Raw genomic sequence first — 19,095 nt, forward strand, 5'->3', positions numbered from 1 at the left:
GGTTCTATGGTTGTTTGGATGTCTGGATGTCTCTGTTGTCTGGATGTTTGGTTATACTGTCACATAGAAATATATCCGCTTTTTATAGTCACCAACTGTTCTTCAAGTCAGCATCCAGAGGTAAAAGGGAAGAAAGGTGATAAGATCAACTTGCATTATTTGATTATTTAATCTACTTGCATAGTTTTCCTCCTCTGTTTTGCAAGTCAACAAACTAGCTGGCCTGGACAATGTGTAATCAACATATCAGCAACCATCATTGTTCAATTGCTCTGCATTTTTGTCATCCAAGATAACAGCACAATATGTTACAACAAACGTCAACTTAGAAGTCAATATTACAGGCTTATACAAACAAAAGTCTTTGTTTTCTTGACCAACCAGAAAGAAACACATAAATTCAAAAGTCAACATACAGATAACAGTCTATTCCTCGTGTCTTAAGGCCCCGTCACACACAGCAACGCTGCAGCGATACAGACAACGATGCTGATCGCTGCAGCGTCGCTGTTTTGTCGCTGTGTGGTCGCTGGGGAGCTGTCACACAGACAGCTCTCTCCAGCGACCAACGATCAGGGGAACGACTTCGGCATCGTTGAAACTGTCTTCAACGATGCCGAAGTCCCCCTGCAGCACCCGGGTAACCAGAGTAAACATCGGGTTACTAAGCGCAGGGCCGCGCTTAGTAACCCGATGTTTACCCTGGTTACCAAAAAAAACAAACAGTACATACTCACCATCTGATGTCCGTCAGGTCCCTTGCCGTCTGCTTCCTGCTCTGACTGAGTGCCGCCGTACAGTGAGAGCAGAGCGCAGCGGTAACGTCACCGCTGTGCTGTGCTCTCACTGTACGGCGGCACTCAGTCAGAGCAGGAAGCAGACGGCAAGGGACCTGACGGACATCAGATGGTGAGTATGTACTGTTTTTTTTTTTTTACATTTACGCTGGTAACCAGGGTAAACATCGGGTTACTAAGCGCGGCCCTGCGCTTAGCAACCCGATGTTTACCCTGGTTACCAGTGAAGACATCGCTGGATCGGTGTCACACACACCGATTCAGCGATGTCAGCGGGACCTCAACGACCAAAAAAAGGTCCAGGCCATTCCGACACGACCAGCGATCTCGCAGCAGGGGCCTGGTCGCTGGTACGTGTCACACATAGCGAGATCGCTACTGAGGTCGCTGTTGCGTCACAAAACTTGTGACTCAGCAGCGATCTCGCTAGCGATCTCGCTATGTGTGACGGGGCCTTTACTGAAAATAGACATCTGGTTAATTAAGATAAAATGCTGTGTAGTCACAGTAGCCAAACTCACTTCCGACCTCAGTTCAAGAGGTGTCATCCATGCAGATATGGAAACACAGGATGAAGGTATATTTTAATTTCTGAAAGTTTGACTTTTCAACTGTACTGACTTTTACTCTCCTATTTCTCGTCCAGAGGTAGTTAAATGTAAAAGTGCTATAAAACACTCTTGTTATTGTGTTTGTAGAACAAGATCCACTGCCTATTCAATATGCTAATATAGAGCAAAAGCTTTTGTACAAGTACTTTAGCTATAGAGGGCCCATTACCAAAAGAACAGGGTGTTGTGTTATTATGTTTGTGCTCATCCCAACAATCCAGTGGTTTATCATGCTCCTGCATGTCTACTAACTTAATTATTACTTTTTTTAACTTTTAAAATCCCATAAAAATGAGCTGAATTATCTCCGGTTTGGGCATGTTTCTTTATGGTAACTGGTTTTACTAGACCATGTAATTCGCATAAAGCTTTATTAACCATATATGACGAAATTCCCCTGAGATGAGCCGAGCCCAATAATTGTCATCCAATTACATTGTGAAAAATACACACTATGGTTAATAATTAAGCTATCTCTGTAGTTTTAGTACCGTGTCTTTACATTCCAAAGATGAATTTCCTTATATATATAGTATTTTTTCTAGATTTTTTTCTAAATATGAGTAAATATTGTAAGGATCAAATGAGAATTTCACAGTATTTGTTAGACATATGTGTTGGACTTATGGCATTGTGACAAAAGATCGAGTTAGCTCATCAGGTGTGCATCTTTGGTAGTCTACCACGTGGGTTTAAGATGTCCCAGTTTCACATCTAAATCTTTTGGGGGTGTATTCAATCTAATATTCCCTATAAAATGTCAAAAAGGACATAATTTGTAAGGTGACATTGAGTGAGAGCTAAGGGAGGTTCAGATTTCTTGAGGTGGCCTTGAAATTTTTCACGTATAGGCTTCCAGAATTTTTTAGAATATGGGTCCAGCACCATGGATGACTTTACAGTTAGGGTATGTGCACACGTTGCGGATTTCTTGCAGAAATTTCCTGAAGAAAACCGGAAATTTTCTGCAAGAAATCCGCATTTTTTTTTTTGCGTTTTTTTTCCGTTTTTTTCGCGTTTTTTTAGCATTCTGCAAGCGTAATTAGCTTGCAGAATGCTAAAGTTTTCCAAGCGATCTGTAGCATCGCTTGGAAAACTGACTGACAAGTTGGTCACACTTGTCAAACATACTGTTTGACAAGTGTGACCAACTTTTTACTATAGATGCAGCTTATGCAGCATCTATAGTAAAAGATAGAATGTTTAAAAATAATAAAAAAAATAAAAAAATGCTTATACTCACCCAGACATCTCATCAGCGGCGTCCGTTCGTCTTCCTATAGCTGGTCTGTGCGCACAGGACCTTCCGTGACGTCACGGTCACGTGAGCGGTCACATGACCGCTCACGACCAATCACAGGACAGTGACGTCATCGGCAAGGTCCTTCGCCGCACATCAGCTACAGGAACCGAAGCGGCAGCATGCAGTGGAGGCGGGAAGACATCGAGGGTGAGTATATCGCTATTTTTTATTTTAATTCTTATTTTTTGACCACTTATATGGTGCCCAGTGCGTGGAGGAGAGTCTCCTCTCCTCCACCCTGGGTACCAACCGCACATAATCTGCTTACTTCCCGCATGGTGTGCACAGCCCCGTGCGGGAAGTAAGCAGATCAATGGACCCCTAGGTGTGCGGAATCCCCTGCAATTCCGCATTTTAATGAACATGTTGCTTTTTTTTCCGCGATGCGATTTTTTCGCGGAAAAAAAGGCTACATTTCCACAAAAAATGCGGAATACACTTAAAATAATGGGAGGCATATGTAAGCGGTTTTTTTGCGTTTTTATCACGTTTTTATAGCGAAAAAATGTGAAAAAAACGCGAAAAATACTTAACGTGTGCACATGGCCTTAAGGATGAGAGAATGGAATACATGGTTGTCTGCAAAGTGTAGGCCCAATGTGGGGACAGTGGAGACAATCTGAACCTAGTATTTCATATGTCTGTCATTCTTAGCCCAGAATTTTTCAGAACTTGTAATTGCCTTTCACATAAACATAATATACTGTATAGTATCCACCTCGTTTTATTAGTATACTGGATGCCAACCAAATAATATGTTTTAATATGGCATAGGACACATATATATAATTCTCTGTGCCCTGCCACTCCTTTATCCATATTACAGGCGTGGATTGGTTTGCTTTATTTTATTGAAGGAGGGTGATGTTACGGATCTGCAACACAGGACTAAGGTAGAAGGGGGAAAACTGACCCTGCACTATGACTAGGCTGAAACCCTACGATGGAGTGGGCGACCCATTCCTTGCGAATAGACCCACCGACGATCCTAGGTTAATCTCAAGCGAAGACCTATAGATGGGAATGGGTTCCCTAAAAGAACTAAGGACTGGGTACCAGTAGCGTAGCTAGCAGGGGGGCAGAGGATGCGGTCGCCCCGGGCCCACCACTCACAGGGGCCCACCCGGAGCTATGCTACACTTAATTATATCTGCGTGCACAGCCTGCTGATATAGTTACTGTAAGCTCCATGGTAGAGAAGAGGGAGACATAATCTCCCTGCACTACAGCGGGCAGTGGCTGAAGAGAGAGGAACATATTCCCCAAAGCACCCCCCCCCCCATGCAATGCCAGCACTGTACCTGACCTGACAGCTGCCTGCCTCCAGTATACTGAGGACACGCCCACATTGCACGCTGAGTGCTGCAGAGCAGACAGGAAGAAGGAGCATCTTTTTCCAGTGAGAGAGGAGCAGGACACAGGTGTAAGTACAGCTCCCACTTCGACTCTACTCTGCTGCTCTCCTGATAAGACCCAGCAGGATTCCTGCACTGTATCTGCAGTTTTTAAGGCACTGCAGATTTATGGGGGCTGGTCAGTAATGTGATGTGCACTCACCCTGGCTGCAGGACCCACAGAGGAGGATATACGGTGTGTCTCTTTCCTATATATACCTTATATGGGAAAGAGTCAAATATCCTCATGTGTGGGGTCCTGCAGCCAGGGTCACGTCCATGAGTGCACATTACTGACCAGTCTTGTCATTGTCAGTGTGTATATATATATATATATATATATATATACAGTGCCTACAAGTAGTATTCAACCCCCTGCAGATTTAGCAGGTTTAATAAGATGCAAATAAGTTAGAGCCTTCAAACTTCAAACAAGAGCAGGATTTATTAACAGATGCATAAATCTTACAAACCAAAAAGTTTTGTTGCTCAGTTAAATTTTTATAAATTTTAAACATAAAAGTGTGGGTCAATTATTATTCAACCCCTAGGTTTAATATTTTGTGGAATAACCTTTGTTTGCAATTACAGCTAATAATCGTCTTTTATAAGACCTGATCAGGCCGGCACAGGTCTCTGGAGTTATCTTGGCCCACTCCTCCATGCAGATCTTCTCCAAGTTATCTAGGTTCTTTGGGTGTCTCATGTGGACTTTAATCTTGAGCTCCTTCCACAAGTTTTCAATTGGGTTAAGGTCAGGAGACTGACTAGGCCACTGCAACACCTTGATTTTTTGCCTCTTGAACCAGGCCTTGGTTTTCTTGGCTGTGTGCTTTGGGTCGTTGTCTTGTTGGAAGATGAAATGACGACCCATCTTAAGATCCTTGATGGAGGAGCGGAGGTTCTTGGCCAAAATCTCCAGGTAGGCCGTGCTATCCATCTTCCCATGGATGCGGACCAGATGGCCAGGCCCCTTGGCTGAGAAACAGCCCCACAGCATGATGCTGCCACCACCATGCTTGACTGTAGGGATGGTATTCTTGGGGTCGTATGCAGTGACATCCAGTCTCCAAATGTCACGTGTGTGGTTGGCACCAAAGATCTCGATCTTGGTCTCATCAGACCAGAGAACCTTTAACCAGTCAGTCTCAGAGTCCTCCAAGTGATCATGAGCAAACTGTAGACGAGCCTTGACATGACGCTTTGAAAGTAAAGGTACCTTACGGGCTCGTCTGGAACAGAGACCATTGCGGTGGAGTACGTTACTTATGGTGTTGACTGAAACCAATGTCCCCACTGCCATGAGATCTTCCCGGAGCTCCTTCCTTGTTGTCCTTGGGGTAGCCTTGACTCTTCGGACAAGCCTGGCCTCGGCACGGGAGGAAACTTTCAAAGGCTGTCCAGGCCGTGGAAGGCTAACAGTAGTTCCATAAGCCTTCCACTTCCGGATGATGCTCCCAACAGTGGAGACAGGTAGGCCCAACTCCTTGGAAAGGTTTTTGTACCCCTTGCCAGCATTGTGACCCTCCACGATCTTGTCTCTGATGGCCTTGGAATGCTCCTTTGTCTTTCCCATGTTGACCATGTTTGAGTGCTGTTCACAAGTTTGGGGAGGGTCTTAAATAGTCAGAAAAGGCTGGAAAAAGAGATAATTAATCCAAACATGTGAAGCTCATTGTTCTTTGTGCCTGAACTACTTCTTAATACTTTAGGGGAACCAAACAGAATTCTGGTGGGTTGAGGGGTTGAATAATAAGTGACCCTCTGAAAAAACTTTTCCCAATTTAAAAAAAAAAATAAACAAAGAAATAACATTCTTTTTTGCTGCAGTGCATTTCACACTTCCAGGCTGATCTACAGTCCATATGTCACAATGCCAAGTTAATTCCAAATGTGTAAACCTGCTAAATCTGCAGGGGGTTGAATACTACTTGTAGGCACTGTATATATATATATATATATATATATATATATATATATATATATATATATATATATTGTTGTGAATTTGGATTCTGGGCTCCCCCGGTGGCTACTGGTGGAATTGAACTGGTGTCTTCATCTTCTCTGTTCACCTGTTCCCATCAAGATGTGGGAGTCGCTATATAACCTTGCTGCTCTGTTAGTTGCTTGCCGGTCAACAATGTTATCAGAAGCCTCTCTGTGCTTGTTCCTGCTCCTAGACAACTACTAGATAAGTTGGACTCTTGTCCATGTTTGTTTTTGCATTTTTGTTCCAGTTCACAGCTGTAGTTTCGTTACTGTGTCTGGAAAGCTCTTGTGAACAGGAATTGCCACTCTGGTGTTATGAGTTAATGCCAGAGTTTTAAAGTAATTTCTGGATGGTGTTTTTGATAGGGTTTTAAGCTGACCATGAAAGTGTCCTTTCTGTCTTCTGCTATGTAGTAAGTGGACCTCAAATTTGCTAAACCTATTTTCATACTACGTTTGTTATTTCATCTTGATTCACCGCCAATACATGTGGGGGGCCTCTGTCTCCTTTCGGGGTATTTCTCTAGAGGTGAGCTAGGACTAATATTTTCCTCTGCTAGTTTTATTTAGTCCTCCGGCTGGTGCTGGGCATCTAGAATCAACGTAGGCATGCTACCCGGCCACTGCTAGTTGTGCGTTAGGTTTAGTTCATGGTCAGCTCAGTTTCCATCTTCCAAGAGCTAGTTCCTATATATGCTGATGCTATGATCTCTTGCCATTGAGATCATGACAGTTTGACCGGCCCACTAAAGGGTTAAAATCCTTGGCTGAGAAAGGAGAGAAATAAGTAGTCTGCTGAAATTTTTTTTTTTTTTTTTTTTCTCTCCTTTGAATGGCTCTGTGTTCACCTGTTTGCAATGGATCTTCAGAGTGTAACTGCAGGTTTGAATAATCTCGCCACGAAGGTACAAAATTTGCAAGATTTTGTTTGTCATGCACCTGTATCTGAGCCGAGAATTCCTTTGCCGGAATTTTTCTCGGGGAATAGATCTGGGTTTCAGAATTTTCGAAATAATTGCAAATTATTTTTGTCCCTGAAATCTCGCTCTGCCGGAGATCCTGCACAGCAGGTCAGGATTGTGATTTCCTTGCTCCGGGGCGACCCTCAAGACTGGGCTTTTTCATTGACACCAGGGGATCCTGCGTTGCTCAATGTGGATGCGTTTTTTCTGGCCTTGGGGTTGCTTTATGACGAACCTCATTTGGAGCTTCAGGCAGAAAAAACTTTGATGTCCCTATCTCAGGGGCAAGATGAAGCGGAAATTTACTGCCAAAGATTCCGTAAATGGTCTGTGCTTACTCAGTGGAATGAGTGCGCCCTGGCGGCGACTTTCAGAGAGGGTCTCTCTGATGCCATTAAGGATGTTATGGTGGGGTTCCCTGTGCCTGCGGGTCTGAATGAGTCCATGACAATGGCTATTCAGATCGATAGGCGTTTGCGGGAGCGCAAACCAGTGCACCATCTGGCGGTGTCCACTGAGAAATCGCCAGAGAGTATGCAGTGTGATAGAATTCTGTCCCGAAGCGAGCGGCAGAATTTTAGACGGAAAAATGGGTTGTGTTTCTATTGTGGTGATTCTACTCATGTTATATCAGCATGCTCTAAGCGCACTAAAAAGCTTGGTAAATCTGTTTCCATTTGCACCTTACCGTCTAAGTTTATTCTATCTGTGACCCTGATTTGCTCTTTGTCATCTATTACCACGGACGCCTATGTCGACTCTGGCGCCGCTTTGAGTCTTATGGATTGGTCCTTTGCCAAACGCTGTGGGTATGATTTAGAGCCTTTGGAGACTCCTATTCCTCTGAAGGGGATTGACTCCACCCCATTGGCTAATAATAAACCACAATACTGGACACAAGTAACTATGCGTATTAATCCGGATCACCAGGAGATTGTTCGCTTTCTGGTGCTGTATAATCTACATGATGATTTGGTGCTAGGATTGCCTTGGCTGCAATCTCACAACCCAGTCCTCGACTGGAAAGCTATGTCTGTGTTGAGCTGGGGATGTAAGGGGGCTCATGGGGATGTACCTGTGGTTTCCATTTCATCATCTATTCCCTCTGAAATTCCTGAGTTCCTGTCTGACTATCGTGACGTCTTTGAAGAATCCAAGCTTGGTTCGTTACCTCCGCACCGAGAGTGCGATTGTGCCATAGATTTAATCCCGGGTAGTAAATACCCAAAGGGTCGTTTATTTAATCTGTCTGTGCCTGAACATGCTGCTATGCGTGAATATATAAAGGAGTCCTTGGAAAAGGGACATATTCGTCCATCGTCATCTCCCTTAGGAGCCGGTTTTTTCTTTGTGTCAAAAAAAGACGGCTCTTTGAGACCATGTATTGATTATCGGCTTTTGAATAAAATCACTGTTAAATATCAATACCCATTGCCGTTGCTGACTGATTTGTTTGCTCGCATAAAGGGGGCCAAGTGGTTCTCTAAGATTGACCTTCGTGGGGCGTATAATTTGGTGCGAATCAGGCAGGGGGATGAGTGGAAAACCGCATTTAATACGCCCGAGGGCCACTTTGAGTATTTAGTGATGCCTTTTGGTCTTTCAAATGCTCCGTCAGTTTTCCAGTCCTTTATGCATGATATTTTTCGCGATTATTTGGATAAATTTATGATTGTGTATCTTGATGATATTCTGATTTTTTCGGATGACTGGGACTCTCATGTCCAGCAAGTCAGGAGGGTTTTTCAGGTTTTGCGGTCTAATTCTTTGTGTGTGAAGGGTTCTAAGTGTGTTTTTGGGGTACAGAGGATTTCCTTTTTGGGATATATTTTTTCCCCCTCTTCCATTGAAATGGATCCTGTCAAGGTTCAAGCTATTTGTGATTGGACGCAGCCCTCTTCTCTTAAGAGTCTTCAGAAATTTTTGGGCTTTGCTAACTTTTATCGTCGATTTATTGCTGGTTTTTCGGATATTGCTAAGCCATTGACCGATTTGACTAAGAAGGGTGCTGATGTTGCTGATTGGTCCCCTGATGCTGTGGAGGCCTTTCGGGAGCTTAAGCGCCGTTTTTCCTCTGCCCCTGTGTTGCGTCAGCCTGATGTTGCTCTACCTTTTCAGGTTGAGGTCGACGCTTCTGAGATCGGAGCTGGGGCAGTGTTGTCGCAGAAAAGTTCTGACTGCTCCGTGATGAGGCCTTGTGCCTTCTTTTCCCGTAAATTTTCGCCCGCTGAGCGGAATTATGATGTTGGGAATCGGGAGCTTTTGGCCATGAAGTGGGCTTTTGAGGAGTGGCGCCATTGGCTTGAGGGGGCCAGACATCAGGTGGTGGTATTGACTGACCACAAAAATTTGGTTTATCTTGAGACCGCCAGGCGCCTGAATCCTAGACAGGCGCGCTGGTCATTATTTTTCTCTCGGTTTAATTTTGTGGTGTCATACCTACCGGGTTCTAAGAATGTTAAGGCGGATGCCCTTTCTAGGAGTTTTGAGCCTGACTCGCCTGGTAACTCTGAGCCCACAGGTATCCTTAAGGATGGAGTGGTATTGTCAGCCGTTTCTCCAGACCTGCGGCGGGCCTTGCAGGAGTTTCAGGCGGATAGACCTGATCGTTGCCCACCTGATAAACTGTTTGTTCCTGATGATTGGACCAGTAGAGTCATCTCTGAGGTTCATTCTTCTGCGTTGGCAGGTCATCCTGGCATTTTTGGTACCAGGGATTTGGTGGCAAGGTCCTTCTGGTGGCCTTCCCTGTCACGAGATGTGCGTGGCTTTGTGCAGTCTTGTGACGTTTGTGCTCGGGCCAAGCCTTGTTGTTCTCGGGCTAGTGGATTGTTGTTGCCCTTGCCTATTCCTAAGAGGCCTTGGACGCACATCTCGATGGATTTTATTTCAGATCTGCCTGTTTCTCAGAAGATGTCTGTCATCTGGGTGGTGTGTGACCGTTTCTCTAAGATGGTCCATTTGGTTCCTCTGCCCAAGTTGCCTTCTTCTTCCGAGTTGGTTCCTCTGTTTTTTCAAAATGTTGTTCGTTTGCATGGTATTCCTGAGAATATCGTTTCTGACAGAGGGACCCAATTCGTGTCTAGATTTTGGCGGGCATTCTGTGCTAGGATGGGCATAGATTTATCTTTTTCGTCCGCTTTCCATCCTCAGACGAATGGCCAGACTGAGCGGATTAATCAGACCCTGGAGACATATCTGAGGTGTTTTGTGTCTGCTGACCAGGATGATTGGGTTGCTTTTTTGCCATTGGCGGAGTTCGCTCTCAATAATCGGGCCAGCTCTGCCACTTTGGTGTCCCCGTTTTTCTGTAATTCGGGGTTTCATCCTCGATTTTCCTCTGGTCAGGTGGAATCTTCGGATTGTCCTGGAGTGGATGCTGTGGTGGAGAGATTGCATCAGATCTGGGGGCAGGTGGTGGACAATTTGAGGTTGTCCCAGGAGAAGACTCAGCTTTTTGCTAACCGCCGTCGTCGTGTTGGTCCTCGTCTTCGTGTTGGGGACTTGGTGTGGTTGTCTTCTCGTTTTGTCCCTATGAGGGTCTCTTCTCCTAAGTTTAAGCCTCGGTTCATCGGCCCGTATAAGATATTGGAGATTCTTAACCCTGTTTCCTTCCGTTTGGACCTTCCTGCATCCTTTTCTATTCATAACGTTTTTCATCGGTCATTATTGCGCAGGTATGAGGTACCGGTTGTGCCTTCCGCTGAGCCTCCTGCTCCTGTGTTGGTTGAGGGTGAGTTGGAGTACGTTGTGGAGAAAATCTTAGACTCTCGTGTTTCCAGACGGAGACTCCAGTATCTGGTCAAGTGGAAGGGATACGGCCAGGAGGATAATTCTTGGGTGAATGCATCTGATGTTCATGCCTCTGATCTGGTTCGTGCCTTTCATAGAGCCCATCCTGATCGCCCTGGTGGTTCTGGTGAGGGTTCGGTGCCCCCTCCTTGAGGGGGGGGTACTGTTGTGAATTTGGATTCTGGGCTCCCCCGGTGGCTACTGGTGGAATTGAACTGGTGTCTTCATCTTCTCTGTTCACCTGTTCCCATCAAGATGTGGGAGTCGCTATATAACCTTGCTGCTCTGTTAGTTGCTTGCCGGTCAACAATGTTATCAGAAGCCTCTCTGTGCTTGTTCCTGCTCCTAGACAACTACTAGATAAGTTGGACTCTTGTCCATGTTTGTTTTTGCATTTTTGTTCCAGTTCACAGCTGTAGTTTCGTTACTGTGTCTGGAAAGCTCTTGTGAACAGGAATTGCCACTCTGGTGTTATGAGTTAATGCCAGAGTTTTAAAGTAATTTCTGGATGGTGTTTTTGATAGGGTTTTAAGCTGACCATGAAAGTGTCCTTTCTGTCTTCTGCTATGTAGTAAGTGGACCTCAAATTTGCTAAACCTATTTTCATACTACGTTTGTTATTTCATCTTGATTCACCGCCAATACATGTGGGGGGCCTCTGTCTCCTTTCGGGGTATTTCTCTAGAGGTGAGCTAGGACTAATATTTTCCTCTGCTAGTTTTATTTAGTCCTCCGGCTGGTGCTGGGCATCTAGAATCAACGTAGGCATGCTACCCGGCCACTGCTAGTTGTGCGTTAGGTTTAGTTCATGGTCAGCTCAGTTTCCATCTTCCAAGAGCTAGTTCCTATATATGCTGATGCTATGATCTCTTGCCATTGAGATCATGACAATATATATACTGTATATACGCATCCACAAAGACACTGGTCTGATTTATATGTTCTATCCTGTAGCCTGGGTCAGGATCCCATCAGACCAGTGTCTGCAGGATTTCATATCAGTAAATCTAAGGTGGTAAACATGAAAAATAAAATCACGAAATATGAAAAATAAAAGGTAAAACCTTTTATTAAAAAAGTTGAGGATGAATATATATTTACTATATGGAGACCAGATGCTATCGCTTCGGGAGGGCAGTAATGTCACAATGGGGGCAGGCTTTGTAGAGTTGAGAATCTCTCCCCCCTATGTGCTCACCCACCTATCCACTCTCTCTTTCCCCCGTCTGTGCTCTCTTCTTTGACCTGTCTACCCCATGTGCTATGCGCTCCTCTTGTACAAAGATGGTGGCGGTCAGTGAGTCATTTGGCTGATCCCGGCAGTGGCATGTTTGCAACAGTGTTCCGCTGGTGGTACCGCGCAAGAGGATGAGTATAAAGTGTGTGTGTGTGTGTGCTGCCTACGGCGTATACAGTGTGTGTCGGTGTGGTGCGTATGGCTTATACTGTGTGTGTATGTGGTGCGTACAGCGTATACAGTTTGTGTTTGTGTGTGTGGTGTGTATGGCGTTTACAGTGTGTGTAGTGTGAACGGCGTATACAGTGTGTGTGGTGCATATGGCTTATACTGTGTGTGTGGTGCGTACGGTGTATACAGTGTGTGTGTTGTGTATGGCGTATACTGTGTGTGTGGTGAGTACGGTGTATACAGTGTGTTTGTGTGTGGTGCGTACGGCGTATACAGTGTGTGTGGGTGTGGTGCGTATGGCGTATACTGTGTGTGTGTGTGTGGTGCGTACGGCATATACAGTTTGTGTTTGTGTGTGTGGTGTGTACGGCGTTTACAGTGTGTGTGTGTAGTGCGTACGGTGTATACAGTGTGTGTTGCGTATGGCGTATACTGTGTGTGTGGTGTGTACGGTGTATAAAGTGTGTCTGTGTGTGGTGCGTACGGTGTATACAGTGTGTGTGTTGCGTATGGCGTATACTGTGTGTGTGGTGTGTACGGTGTATACAGTGTGTTTGTGTGTGTGGTGCGTACCGCATATACAGTGTGGATGTGTGGTGAGTACGGTGTATACAGTGTGTTTGTGTGTGTGGTGCGTACGGCGTATACAGTGTGTGTGGATGTGTGGTGCGTACGGTTTATACAGTGTGTGTGGTGCGTACGGTGTATACGGTGTGTGTGGTGCGTACGGTGTATACAGTGGGTGTGTGGTGCGTACGGCGTATACAGTGTGTGTATGGGTAAATGGGTGCGGGTCCATTTACATATACTCAGTCTAGACCACAAGATCCCCAAGGGGGAGAAGAGGAAAGAGGAACAGAAGAGCCAGGGGGTGTACTTTTTTCTTTAGATTGGTAATATTCTACCTCCCCCTCTTTTTTCTGGTTCCCTCATTTCCGTTTCCCTCTTTGGGGTCTTGTCCAGACAAGAGTATTCCTTTAGGGATACCTGGACACATTCAGGGAGCTATACCCATATGATGGCCTCTATACACACCCACTGGCAGTTTCTTCTATTTAGGTCTTTGTCATTTATTTCAGGGCTGTGCAAGTATCAGCCCACAGAGAGGGACAGACAGTGACCAGAATCCAAGGAGTGGGAGCTACAGTGGGTTCCATTATACAGCGTGGAAGCTAATGCGGAGGTCATTATACAGCGTGGACACTAATGCGGGGGTCATTATACTGTGTGGAAGCTAATGGAGGGGTCTTTATAAAGTGTGGTAGATAATGTGGGGGCCGTTACACAGCGTGGTACCTAAGGCAGGAGTCATTATACAGTGTGGAAGCTAACGCCGGGGTCACTATACAGTTTGAAGGCTGCTGTCGGGCCATCATACAGTGTAGGGCCATCATACAGTGTGGGGGCCTGTAAAGAGTTTGGGGCTACCATGAGAGCACAAAGGAGACATTGTACTATGTAAGGGCACAGTGGTGGCATTACTATGTGATGCAGTATGAGGAGCATTGCATTTGTATCACACAGCAGGAGCAATAATAGGGACACATACGGCAGCAGCTCAGTATTGGGGTATCAGCAGGATGAGGAGGTTGTGCAGGTTGGGGATAGATAGTGATGGGGCTGGAATATGAGAAGTGAAATGTGTCTTTGTTGTATTCTCTGCAGCTGAGTCCTGGGTGGAAGAAGTCGCCATGTCGGTCTGGGCCAGATGGAAAAGACGGGAAAAGTGAACGATTCCATCAGAAAGAACGTCAGTGGTAAGACACCATCTGTAACTGTGCTGTAATCACTTGTATGCTTTGTAGGACTGGTATCTACCCCTATATGGTCACAATATGGTGGTAATATCAGTATTGGTCTTGTGGAGATGTTTATTTTTTTGTTGAAGCAGGATCATCTGATGAGGTTCTCCTACGTCCACTATTAGGGTGCATCACCATAGTTGTAATCAAAGGTTAGGGGCCCACTCAGATGTCTCGCCCCCCCTGGGCTGAACCCCTAGCTACGTTTCACCTCCTAATAGAAAACAAAGAAAAGGCTGCAGAAACCAATAGAAAACAGAAACTGAGGCTAGCGGAACCAGAGGTACCAGCACTGCACAAATAACACACACAGAAGACAAAGCAAAGCACCAAGCTAGAGCTCAAGCAGATAAACACTGTTGTCCAGCAAGGACTGGGAGGCAGGTGCTGGTTAATAAAGATTGACACAAATACCTGACCCAAGACAAACCCAGCACCAGAGGAAAAAGACCAGCAGCCAGAACTCCACAAGAAAATGGATTCTAATGCAGCGCCCCAGAGTCCTGGTCATTGCAGTAATGTCATTCCTCCACCAGGGGGAGTGATATTACGTCTGAAGGTAATAAAGGAGATCTTCCTACCAGGTATCACAAACCATACACTACACTTCACACTCCAGACCACCAGGGGGAGCCTTGCTCCTATCTACTAGGGCACTCCTCACAGAAGGGTAAAACTGGTGGGCTGGATAGAAAGTTAGAGAGACGCTGGCTGGGCTTTGCCCAGGCAACACCTGTCAGGCAGACAGGGGGAAAGGAGGAACATCTGAGCTGCAGACAGTGGGTCCCTGTCAGGGGTGGGACAGAAAGCTACGGAGCTGCGCCTGCCCCACGTGTGGCAGCATCCTAAGAAAGGACAATTGTAGAGAGTGAGAAACGAAGTCACAGCACAAGGAGAAAACACCGGCAGGAGTTCTGCCCTGAAATAGGCTGCCTCCTTTTGAGGCGCATAGCCGGTGGCCGGATCACCGAGGGAGTAATTGACTCTACGCATTACCTCAGAGACCGGCAGGACAGTCAATTCCAAGTTGGCTGCCCGACCTTAATACCTAAGAAGACACAGTAGCAAATTGTGGGGGTCGGGGCGTATCTAGGGTCCCTATAAACAAGCCTCAGGCCATCAGTCATACGGGTTTGTCCTATCCATACCATCTGGGGGACAGAGAGGAAGAAATAACATCTAGAACATCTACAAGAGTTGTGAGGACCGAGTTGCTCAGCAGGGAGGGACTACAACACACAGGCGCTAGTAGGAAGGCTACTGATTTCCACCTGGATAAGGGGACTCTGGATGTGCCTTCGGACCGGCCAGACTCTGCCTACACTGTGGTCTGTACCCTGGACTGTGGATGCTGAAGTCTTCAGTAAAAGGTAAAGAGACTGCAACCTTGTGTCCTCGTTATTCCCTGCGCCTTACATCGTCCACCATCACCATCTACATTTCTGGGAAGCCCTGGGGATACACTTCACCTGTGGGAAGGTACATCACCCCAGCGGACCCCTCACCGCAGCGTCGGTCACCCTGACCGAATACCACAGGTGGCGTCACGAACTATCCCCTTTTAATACGGACCCCCCCTAGGGCCACGGACCGGGTCAGCCACCGTGACATCCCTACCGAACCAAAGGACCCGGTGCCGAGTACCCCACGGCCGTACTGGGGGCGCTCCACTAACAGGTGAGGATTGCAAGTGCTCTTTGGTTTTCTGTTATTTTTACTATTACCGTTGGGATTAATTAGATATTTTTCCAATGTAGATTTATTTTACTATTCTTACTATCTCTTTGGATATCACTGGCCTTGCCATCTGTATAGGCTGTGCCGTGCATCAACACTTAGGCTAGGGTCACATTGCGTTAGGGCAGTCCGTTTAGCGCATAGCGCTACGGACTGCGCTAACGCAATGTCCCAAAAGGGATCGCGTTAGCCGATCCCGCTAGCGCAGATCCCCGATCTGCGCTAGCAAGGAACGGACCGCGAACGCTGCTTGCAGCGTTCGCGGGCCGTCACTCAAATGACGGCACATCGCTAGCGCATGCCCAATGTGGGCGTGCGCTAGCGATGCGTTCGCCATTACAGGCAATGGCGGCGTTAACGGACTACGTTACACCGCGTTGTGCCGCGGTGTAACGTAGTCCGTTAAACGCGGTCACATAACGCAAAGTGACCCTAGCCTTACTGACATATCTGGTGGTTGTAATTATTTTTTTAATTGAAAAATTTAATTAGTAAATATTCAAGGTAGGACGTTGCCATTCATTTCCTTTGTGCTAGTTTTTATACCTGAAATAAATTTGCATCCTTCCATATGAACAACAGTGACATCAGCCTAAATTTCATGCGATAAGTGATGTGCTGAATTCTCTGGTGGCCGGATGTTATTGGAGATGCTACCAGCATAGTGCCCTACTGAATGAAACTGCAAAATTCCCAACTGAATATTCATGCACATTAGGAGGAAAAAAGAGACAATAATTCTAGATAAATATCATAAATGTTCATATATTAGTAGATTTTCTGTAGCCCTCGTTGAAATGAAACATTGAGTCCTATATAACTTTAACTATATAATCCTATTACTATGTCCAAAGGCGGACACTGACAGCTTGGGGCCCCGTGCAAGAAATGTGTCTGCCTCCCCCCCTTTTATGGCGACAAAGCTATATATTTATACGGTACAGACCAAAAGCTTGGACACACCTTCTCATTTAAAGATTTTTCGGTATTTTCATGACTATGAAAATTGTACATTCACACTGAAGGCATCAAAACTATGAATTAACACATGTGGAATTATATACTTAACAAAAAAGTGTGAAACAATTGAAATTATGTCTTCTATTCTAGGTTCTTCAAAGAAGCCACCTTTTGCTTTGATGACTGCTTTGCACACTCTTGGCATTCTCTTGATGAGCTTCAAGAGGTAGTCACCGGGAATGGTCTTCCAACAATCTTGAAGGAGTTCTGTCATGATTCCCCAATGGCATGGGAACATCAGAAACACAAAATAACAGACTAGCCCTCGGGTGATGGAAACTCAAGCTGACCGTGACCTAAATCTACCACACAACTAACAGTAGCCAGGAAGCATTCCTACGGCTGCCTAGATGCCATGCGCCAGCCGGAGAACTAACTACGCCTGGAAAAGGAAGGAACAGACCTGGCTTACCTCTAGTGAAATTCCCCAAAGATGATAGTAGCCCCCACATATATTAACGGTGAGTTCAGAGGAAAAGACATACACAGTATGAAGGTAGATTTAGCAAAGCGAGGTCCACTTACTAGATAGAGGAAGGATACAAAAGAGGACTTCACGGTCAGCTGAAAAACCCTTTCAAAAACCCATCCTGAAATTACTTTAAGACTCCTGTGTCAACTCATGACACAGGAGTGGCAATTTCAGTCCACAAGAGCTTCCAGTAACAGGAAATGACAAACTGTAAACTGGACAAAAAATACAAAACAAAAAGGACAAGAGTCCACTTAGCTGATCAGCAGACTGGTAGCAGGAACATGCAACTGAAAGACTCAGGTTACAATGATGACCGGCAAGGAAGTGACTGGAGAGCAAGGCTAAATAGGGAACTCCCAAAACTGATGGAAGCAGGTGAGCTGAGGCAGAAAAGAACACACAAGTCTCCAGTACCACCAGCCACCACTAGGGGAGCCCAAAAAGCGGATCACAACAGTACCCCCCCCTTAAGGAGGGGGCACCGAACCCTCACAAGAACCGCCAGGGCGACCTGGATGAGCCCTATGAAAGGCACGAACCAAATCCGAGGCATGAACATCAGAGGCAGTTACCCAAGAATTATCTTCCTGACCATAGCCCTTCCATTTAACCAGATACTGGAGTCTCCGCCTGGAAATACGGGAGTCCAAGATCTTCTCTATAACGTACTCCAATTCACCCTCAACCAGCACAGGAGCAGGAGGCTCAGCAGAAGGAACCACCGGCACCTCGTATCTCCGCAACAACGACCGATGGAACACATTATGGATAGCGAAAGATGCCGGGAGGTCCAAACGAAAGGAAACAGGGTTAATAATCTCCAAAATCCTATAGGGACCGATGAACCGAGGCTTAAATTTAGGAGAAGAAACCCTCATTGGGACAAAACGGGAAGACAACCACACCAAGTCCCCAACACGAAGGCGAGGACCAACCCGACGCTGGCGGTTAGCAAACCGCTGAGTCCTCTCCTGGGACAAATTCAAATTGTCCACCACTTGTTCCCAAATCCGATACAACCGATCCACCACAGCATCTACTCCAGGACAATCCGAAGACTCCGCCTGACCAGAAGAAAAACGGGGATGAAACCCCGAATTGCAAAAGAAAGGGGAAACCAAAGTGGCCGAACTAGCCCGATTATTAAGAGCAAACTCCGCCAACGGCAAAAAGGCAACCCAATCATCCTGATCCGCAGACACAAAACACCTCAAATACGTCTCCAAAGTCTGATTAGTTCGCTCCGTCTGGCCATTAGTCTGAGGATGGAAGGCAGACGAAAAAGACAAATCAATGCCCAACCTGGCACAGAATGCCCGCCAAAATCTAGAAACGAACTGGGTACCCCTATCAGAAACGATATTTTCAGGAATACCATGCAAGCGAACCACATTTTGAAAAAACAAAGGAACCAACTCAGACGAGGAAGGCAACTTCGGCAATGGCACCAAATGAACCATCTTAGAAAAACGGTCACACACCACCCAGATAACAGACATCCTCTGAGAGACAGGAAGATCAGAAATAAAGTCCATTGAGATGTGCGTCCAAGGCCTCTTCGGAATAGGCAAGGGCAACAACAACCCGCTAGCCCTAGAACAACAAGGCTTGGCCCGAGCACACACATCACAAGACTGCACAAAAACACGCACATCTCGAGACAGAGATGGCCACCAGAAGGATCTAGCCACCAAATCCCTGGTACCAAAAATTCCAGGATGACCCGCCAGCGTAGAAGAATGAACCTCCGAGATGACTCTACTGGTCCAATCATCAGGAACAAACAGTCTACCAGGTGGACA

General features: G+C 46.0%; 1 long non-coding RNA gene across 1 annotated transcript in view; it reads left to right on the forward strand.

The window, feature by feature from the left end:
* Nucleotides 1–13,765: 13,765 nt before the first annotated feature.
* Nucleotides 13,766–19,095, forward strand: part of LOC143807584 (uncharacterized) — a 1,151,218-nt gene continuing 1,145,888 nt past the window's right edge. Inside the window, exon 1 of the long non-coding RNA XR_013221769.1 lies at nucleotides 13,766–14,016. This is a non-coding gene — a long non-coding RNA (uncharacterized LOC143807584). The remainder of the gene's footprint in view (nucleotides 14,017–19,095) is intronic.

The sequence above is a fragment of the Ranitomeya variabilis genome, chromosome 2 (genome assembly GCF_051348905.1).
Source record: "Ranitomeya variabilis isolate aRanVar5 chromosome 2, aRanVar5.hap1, whole genome shotgun sequence".
Lineage (NCBI taxonomy): Eukaryota > Metazoa > Chordata > Amphibia > Anura > Dendrobatidae > Ranitomeya > Ranitomeya variabilis.